The following is an 8,584-nucleotide window of genomic DNA, read 5'->3' as shown; positions in this document are numbered from 1 at the left end:
GTCGATGATGGAAAGACCTTCTCGTCCCGGCATCTGGAGGAGGTCTTCCATTGTATATCGAGCATATGGAGCATTCGGTGGCACCATCAAATCCGGATGGAGAGCTGGAGGAGCCGGAGCTTCGGGAGCTGGGGCAGGTGGAGGCTGCTGTGGTGCAGACTGCTGTGGTGCAGACTGCTGTGGAGGAGGCTGCTGTGGAGGAGGCTGGTCATACTGAGGCTGGAAATCAGCCTCATACTGAAATTGGTAATCCGCCTCATACTGAGGATAGTATGGTGGAAGCTCATACTGCGCAGGAGGCACATACTGAGCAGGAGGCACATACTCCTGTGCGGATGATCTTCCCTGAGATTGGCTCTCAGGGACATGCTCCTGTGCGGATGCAGTGCCGGAGCTAGAAGCTGATCGGTCCGTCCGATCAATAAATGTTTCCCATACATGGGATGACTCGCAGCTGCTAGGTTCCTAAGTCTCTTTCTACCGGAAGTCATCTTGTCGATCTGTTAAAAAAAACATTACACTTAAAAATTAATATAATTTAAATAAGTTATTAAAAATATTCTAAAACTAATTCCAAACTAAATCTAATTCAATCATAAACTAATTCCAAGCTTAATCTAATTCCTTTCTAAACTAACCACCTAAAAACTATATAAAAAAATACCTTATGGAGAAGCGAGGTTGTTGTTAGAGAGAGAGAGAGAGGAGTGAGCATCAAAATAGCTTCGACGCCCCGGGTTTATATAAGGATTTAGGTTTCGTCTTTAGTGGATCGTAACTTCGTCGTAATTTACGTCTCACTTACGACGACATAAAATTTACGACGAATTAAAGATGACAGCTACTTTGAATTTACGACGAACTAAAGACGCCCACGTGAAGAATTACGACGAATTAAATACGACCACGTTTAGCTTACGACGATCTAAAGACGAAATTGGCACAACCTTAATTAACAACTTGGTTACGACGACCGGTTTTATAGGAAGACTTTAAATTATCTTCGAGAGAGTTATCAGAGCCTAAGGATCCCCCCGAAGAAACTAAACTTTTTATATTAGTTTCTTGGGAGGAATCCTCGGGCTTCTGATAGATCTCTCGGAGAGATTCTGAATCTGTTTTAAGAATGGAGGATTGAACTTGTGCATTTTGAAATGAGGGAGTGAAGTCCATATTTATAGGTTTGAATCTAAGCATTCGTCTTAAAGTCGAAGTAATTTTACGACGACATAGGTACAAATATATTGTGCTCGTGTCTTAGTCGTCATAAAATCACTACCAAGTTACGACGAATGGTATAATCTCGTAAAGGAATTCGTCGTGACTTCGTCGTAAAATAAGCTGCATCTTTAATTCGTCGTTATTTACTATCGTGTTTACGACGACTTTATTGTTTACGAAAAAATAGAGACGCAACTTGGTTATACCCTAAAACCGAAACCCCAAACAGCATAAGTTATACTCTAAATCCCAAACAACAAAATGTCATAACTTATCCAAACTTTTTTTTTGACATTAAGTTCATATTTTAACAAAATAATGAAAACGACAAACAACAAATTAAAATTTCATAACTTCAAGTTACAATAAGTTCATACTTAAACAAGAAAATGAAAACCACAAACAACAAATTTACATGACTTCAAGTTCACTCGTCATCAGAACCATCATCCGGATCATCACTTTCTTCAAATTCATCTTCGGTAGCTTCATCTGCTACTTCGTAAGGCAGATCTTCATATCCCAGATTTTGCGGATCAACAAGTAAGATTTCATCTGTAGCTTGTTCCGGTATGTCCACTTCATTTAAGGCATCTTCTTGTAAAGGCGGTTGTTCGTCACTTAATACTCGGCCCCGAGGTGTAACTTTTATAGTGGATAACCAAGATATTCCAGATTGTTCGATCCTCGGATATGGAAATAAACATACTTGGTCAAAGCAAGATTTTTTGCTTTCCCTTTCAAATGGTTCATGGATCGCTCGTAAGGATATATCTATCCATTATGCACCGGTCCACGAAGCAATGCCTCATACGGGAGGTGGAAAACTATGTGTTCCATGACGTCAAAAAATGATAGAGGAAATTTTTTCTCCATATTGCACATTAAGATCGGGATATTCTCATCAAGTTGTCTGATGACATCTTCAGTTAAGGTACGTGAGCTTAGATGTCTAAAAAAAGCTCCAATACCTGCAAATAACATGTGCAAACATAATTAATAAGATAAATTATGTATTTTAGGTTTTCTACATTAATTAAGAAGTAACGCGTTTATTACCTGCAAGTGCTTCGTGAACATTTTTTGGAAGCAACTCTGCAAATGCAAATGGTAGAAGTCGTTGCATAAACACATGACAGTCATGACTCTTCATCCCTGAATATTTCTCCCATGTTCAACACATTTTGATAGATTTGATACGTATCCATCTGAAAACTTTACATCTGAGGTCACCCACTTGAACAACACCGCTTTTGCTTATGCTGACAATCTGAAAATAGGAACCAGAATTTTTCCATCGTCTTTAATATGCAGCTCACTCCTAGAACATAATGTAGGCAAATCCAAGTTCTTGTCATCTTTTATCTTCCCAGCGACGTTCAATAATGTATTGATGATGTTGTCAAAGAAGTTCTTCTCTATATGCATCACATCAAGATTGTGTCGTAGAAGCAGATCCTTCGAGTATGGAAGTTCCCAAAATATACTCTTTTTGTGCCAATTATGTTGTGTCCCGTAATCAACCATATTTGCAGTAGTATGCCAATTACTTCCTTTTCTGATTGTTTCGTCTGCACCATAGTAATCAATATCTTTCTTGATTTCCTCTCCAGATGAATAAGGTGCTGCAGTGTCCCGTATAACCACTTTTGACCTGAACAATGTCTTGTTTCGTCATTATGGATGGTTAATGGAAAGAAATCTACAATGACAATCAAACCAAGACGTCTTCCTACCATGCCTCAGCTGAAATGCACATGTGCTTCCCATATAATAAGGACAAGCTAGTCTCCCATGTGTAGTCCAACCTGATAACATCACATATGTAGGAAAGTCACTGATTGTCCACAATAGAACTGCTCGCATTGTAAAATTTGTTTCCATTAAACAATCATATGTTTGCGCCCCAGTTGACCACAATTCCTTCAATTCTTCTATCAGAGGTTGTAGGAAAACATCGAGACACCGCTTCGGATGCTTAGGCCCAAGTATCAATATACTCATGAAAAGAAATTCTCTTTCCATACACATCTCTGGTGGAAGGTTGTATGGCGTCAGGATGACTGGCCAAAGCGATTGTTGTCTTCCAGACGTTCCAAAAGGATTAAATCCATATGTGCATAATCCAAGATAAACATTGCGAATGTTGCTTGCAAAATCTTTGTGAACCGAATTCAAGTGTTTCCACGCTTTTGCATCTGACGGGTGATTGATCTCGCCTTCCTTCTAAGTATGTTCGGCATGCCATCTCATCGCTGCTGCAATCTTTTCATATTGATATAATCTCTTCAGTCTATCTGTAATAGGTAAGTACCACATCCATTGGTACGGTACCCTATTCCGCCCACGTCCTTCTGTTTTATATCGTGGCTTCTTGCAAAATTTACACTCCTACAATTCTGCATCTTTCCTCCAGTAGATCATACAATTATCTATACACACATCTATCATCTCCAAAGGTAAGCCAAGACTATGAATAAGTTTCCGAATCTCATAATAAGATTCAGCACACAAATTATCTTCTGCCAAATACTCTTTAAACAACTCAGCCCATACATCCATACAAACTTCAGGTAAGTTATGATCAGTTTTGATATTCATCATCCTAGCTGCCAATGATGATTTAGAAGGACCTTCTCTAGAACCTTCGTAAATTGGCTGATTAGCTGCAACTAGCATTTCAAAAAATCTTTTTGCCTCCAAGTTAGGTCCTTCTACATTTTCTACTTCCTCTATTATTGATGTAGTTTCACGAAATGCATTTGTAACCATATCATACATCCTATCATGATCTACCATCTGATCCTCCAGAGGGATTTCAGAATGCAAATGACTCGGTTCATCTCTATTACCAACATTTTCAAACCGATTACTACTACTACATTCATTCCTACTATCACCCTCTCCATGGTGAAACCATATGTAGTAATGTGGAGTAAATCCTCTATTTACTATATGTTTCCAAACTGTTTCACTCTGAGCAAACTTGGTATTCTTGCATTTATGACAGGGACAGAACATTTTACTTGTTTCTTGCGTGAGAGATGTATTTCCGGCCTGGTACATGAATGTCTCTGCTCCGTTGAGAAATTCGCTTGTCACTCTTCCCACAGAATCTTTGTGTGCATACATCCAATTCCGAAGCTCATAGATATCTCGAGACATTTTTAACTTTTTTTTTTGTTTTTTTGTGCATTTGAGAATGAGAGCGAGGAGAGCATATTTATAAAAAAAATTCGATTTTGGTAGGTGGGAATGTTACGACCAATTTATGTCACCATAAACTTTACTACTAATTTACAACTGCATTCCACGTAATAAGGTCGTTAATTAGATGGAAAATATTAGATGGAAAATAGACGTAATTTACCAACGTGTTTACGAAGAAATCAAAGGTTGTCGTAATCTAGTCGTATAATTATGACTAATTTACGACAAAGATTTTTCGTAGCAATTCTACAACTAGGTCGCCGTTAAAAAGACGTTACTTTACGACTAATTTACGACTAAAACATTTGATAGCAAATTTACGTCTATTTTTGGATGACATCATGCTTCGTCGACGTAAACCTGATGTCACATTACGACGACACTATTGTAGTCGTAATTCGTGGTCGTCATGACCAGGTTTTCTTGTAGTGACTCAATAAACCGAATCTTTGGCCCTAATCTCTCTTATTATTGTTTGATTAGTCTATAAACTAGATTTCCAGTTTTAGATTTCAACATTTATGTTTAGAAACTTTTTGATATGCGAGGCAAATATCTTTTCAAACCTTTTGCAGTATCAAAGACAGATTTTTTCTCTAGTGTGCAATAGAATATAAGAGAACTTAAATTAGGTTCAGTCTTGTAGCTCATCATCAACTACCGTTTGATGCTTGATGTAAAAATATATAACATGCCTTCTGCTCTATAATATATGGTAATAAGTATATGGTACTTATTAAAACATTTTTATTTAGATAAGTTATATATATATATATATCTGTGTGTAGATTCGTCTTCCCGTATATTTTAATCTAATCGTCTTTTCTCTTTCGCAGGCCATATATAACATGATAGTTGTTAAACCTCATATAAAATACATATCCTCAATATAGCAAACAGGTCTTTACTGTTTTCATGATTTAGGTAAGTTGATATATGCGGAACGAGAACAGTTTCAGGAAGCAGAAGCAGTACATCTTTAGAGTGAAATAGAGCTAATGATCGCTTTGTATGAAATGTTTGTAACTCTGCAACAATGCATTTTCACATAACTGATATATTTCACATATCATTTGTATTATGAGCTCACCAAGTCGTTTGAATATGAAGCAGCTATACAAATACAATCGACCAATAAGAAAGGTGGATAAAGATTGTTAGTATCTTACGCAATGTCGTGCTTACATGAGAAAATAAGAAGCATTGGCCTAGGGCATCTTTTAAAATATACAAAACACTAAAGACATTTCTTATAATTTGTTTCATGTAATGTGATTCTATATAAACATGTAGCTTTGTTAATAGCTTCACGAGTTAAACAAAAGATGAGACTACAAAAACAGAGATTTAAAAAAAAAACTAAATAAAATATGAAAATATTTGTTAATTATTTAAATTGTATAAATAAAGAAATTTTCTTGCACACTGAACTACAATAGCCTTCATATTATTGTAGATATTTTTCATTTGACTTTGTTTTTGGCTTGGGGCAGCTGTTAATGTTGGCACGGCTTTGATCTTACGGTTAATGTATCCAGTAAGAAAATCTCTTTTGGTCCATTGAAATCTTTTTGTTTTTTATGGGTTTAAATTGTGGGGTTGTTTATGTATTTATGTATTTAAATTGGGCACGAGCTCAGCAAACAATGCCTTATGGCTGGTGATGTTTTCCTTTCTTTTCTGCAATTTAATAGTAAACCCTTTCTCAAAAAAAAAACTTTTTGTTTTAATATTAAGATTTGATAACAGATTGTCCGATTGTATCTGAATGAGTGCTAGATAATTTTTTGTAAACATTATAATTTGAGTCTGAAAGGAAAAAATACATCTTGTTCAAAAAAAAAAAAACTACATTTCTTTATTATAATAACTTCTTAGAAATTAGATCACTGAAAAATGCATAACTTAATGTTAAAAAATGCATAACTTAATAAAAACAATCTTATTTTCATTTCCAATATTTTATGTATATTGGCTTTGATTGTCTGATGTTTTTAGAATATGTTTGAGTTTCTAAATAACTATATAATATATGAAAATAAAAAATCTCATCTGAGTAAAAGAAAAGAATTTTTTGGTCAAACCCAAGAAAATATGATTTATGTTTTTATCTTAAAATTTGGTGAAAACTTTTAAAACTGGCATTTATAACTTTTAGAAAACTACTCCAAAGTATTGACCGGTTAAAAATATAATTTTTCAAAAAAAAACACACACACACACAAACACAAACAATCAAAACCAGCTATTGTCATTTTTAGCATGGATGGCAGTAGCATTCCTTCCTTCCCGCATTTTTATATGGGAAACATTTTCCAGAACATCTTTTCGGATTTGTTTCTGCAACGCAATACTGAGTGCATACAGCATCACCAGAATTACGATCCAAACAGACTTCAGTTGGCGCACTCTTGGCTTTAGTATACTTAGTTTTCTCCTGAGCTTCCCCTGTACATAATGGAGTCAATGAAGAATCAGCAAAATCCGTTTAATTAATAAATATTTTTTAACTCCTAATTAATAAACATAATTTAGTAACAATTAGGTTTCACGTTGACAAAAAAAAAAGGTTTCACGAGAAAGAAACATTATCTTATTCATAAATCATACATTTTGACTTTTTGTTCATATGTTAGTTTTTGTGTGTTTTAAGTGAAAAACAATTAGATGAAATTTGTTTGCCGAATTAAGTTTGTAACGAAAACTGCAAATGCAAAAAAAAAATGTTTGTGTTAGCATCTCTATTCCTATTCCATAATCTATTCCATAAATGGAGTAGGAAATAGACTATGAATAAAGAATAAAAAATTACTCTATTTATGGAATAATTTTTTATTTTTTTATACTTTATTTTTTAATTATGAAATAAGGATGGAGATGCCCTAAGTTATAGTTGCTAAATGAGTTTTGTTTAAAATTCTTAACGTTATATGGTTCATTTGAAAAAAAAAAAAGCTAAACATAATTTAATATTTCTTCTGTTTGCTTTTAATTGATTTTTAAATTTATTTGTCCATAATACTCCATCCGTTTTACAAAGATACAAAGAGTATCACTTATATATTTTAAATACATATTAAAAACTGATTGAAATGCATTTATGTTTTCATTAATATCATCAATTTAACCAATATCATTTTAGATAAATACATTTATTTATAAAATCAATGTATTTTACAATTAATATTTAATTAAAAGTACGTATAAATTACATTGAAATTGCAAAATGACATTTTTTATGTAACATGAAAAAAAAATGCTAAAGTGACATTTAATATGAATAGAGGAAATATAATACAAAATACTTTGTGACCATTTATTTCCTAGATTTTTTATTGCCAGATGATAAATTATGTTTTACTGTATGAAAAGAAAATAATAGGAAAAAAAAATTCAACATTTTAAAAAATAAAATAAAAAGGATTGAAAAAAAGAAACAAACAACAAGCTTTTGTGAGATTTATTTGTCAAAATATGTATTACCTGTCAAAACCAACAAGAAAATCATCAGAAGAGAGATGAAAGCGACGACATTTCCACGTTTCGCCATGTTTATTTTTCTCGCCATGTTTATCTTTCTTCTTAATAATTCTCTTTTCTTTTTTTCTTTTTTTCTTTTTCTTATGGAATATTTCTGTTGTATCCACTCATCTAATTGTTAATTGCTCTATATACATATTTTTAAGTTTTCTAAAAAAAAGAAGATGAAACGTAAATTGTTCTCCGTAAAAAAGGGTGGTCATCATCTAGTTCCAATGAACCACATAATTTTTGGTCTAGTTTGACATCTTCAGATAACCCCTAATATAGGTTAGGTTTCTAAAAAAAAGGAAAATACTAGCTTCGATTGACTGGACCTCATGAAAATTCAAATAATTGGTTAAGTGTCTCTATCCGGAGGCTCGTCATGGGTTCGATTCCCCTTGGCCATCCATAAACGCCTTAAGTGGCAAGAAAAACCAGATTTTTATGGGCCTCTTGGCGATTAGTCTTTGGACCTAGAAAGTCTTTGTGATCACACCAAGATTATAAAAAAAAAGTGTTTATCTTGAATCATCTAGAAGATGGTTAATTTATGGATTCCAACGTTTTATTATGCATAAATGTTGCCTTAAGAAAATAAAAAAGTTGTGGTCTGGTAATATATACCTAT

General features: G+C 33.8%; 1 long non-coding RNA gene across 1 annotated transcript; it reads right to left on the bottom strand.

The window, feature by feature from the left end:
- Nucleotides 1–4,220: 4,220 nt before the first annotated feature.
- On the bottom strand, nucleotides 4,221–8,584 carry LOC106436786. Its single transcript, XR_001287178.3, has 2 exons — nucleotides 7,915–8,584; nucleotides 4,221–6,879 (listed from the first exon to the last, which is right to left on the bottom strand). It is a non-coding gene; the product is annotated as an uncharacterized LOC106436786 (long non-coding RNA).

The sequence above is a fragment of the Brassica napus genome, chromosome C1 (genome assembly GCF_020379485.1).
Source record: "Brassica napus cultivar Da-Ae chromosome C1, Da-Ae, whole genome shotgun sequence".
Classification (NCBI taxonomy): Eukaryota; Viridiplantae; Streptophyta; class Magnoliopsida; order Brassicales; family Brassicaceae; genus Brassica; species Brassica napus.
The sequence above is the reverse complement of the archived record's forward strand: the minus strand, read 5'-3'. Positions and strand labels throughout refer to the sequence as shown.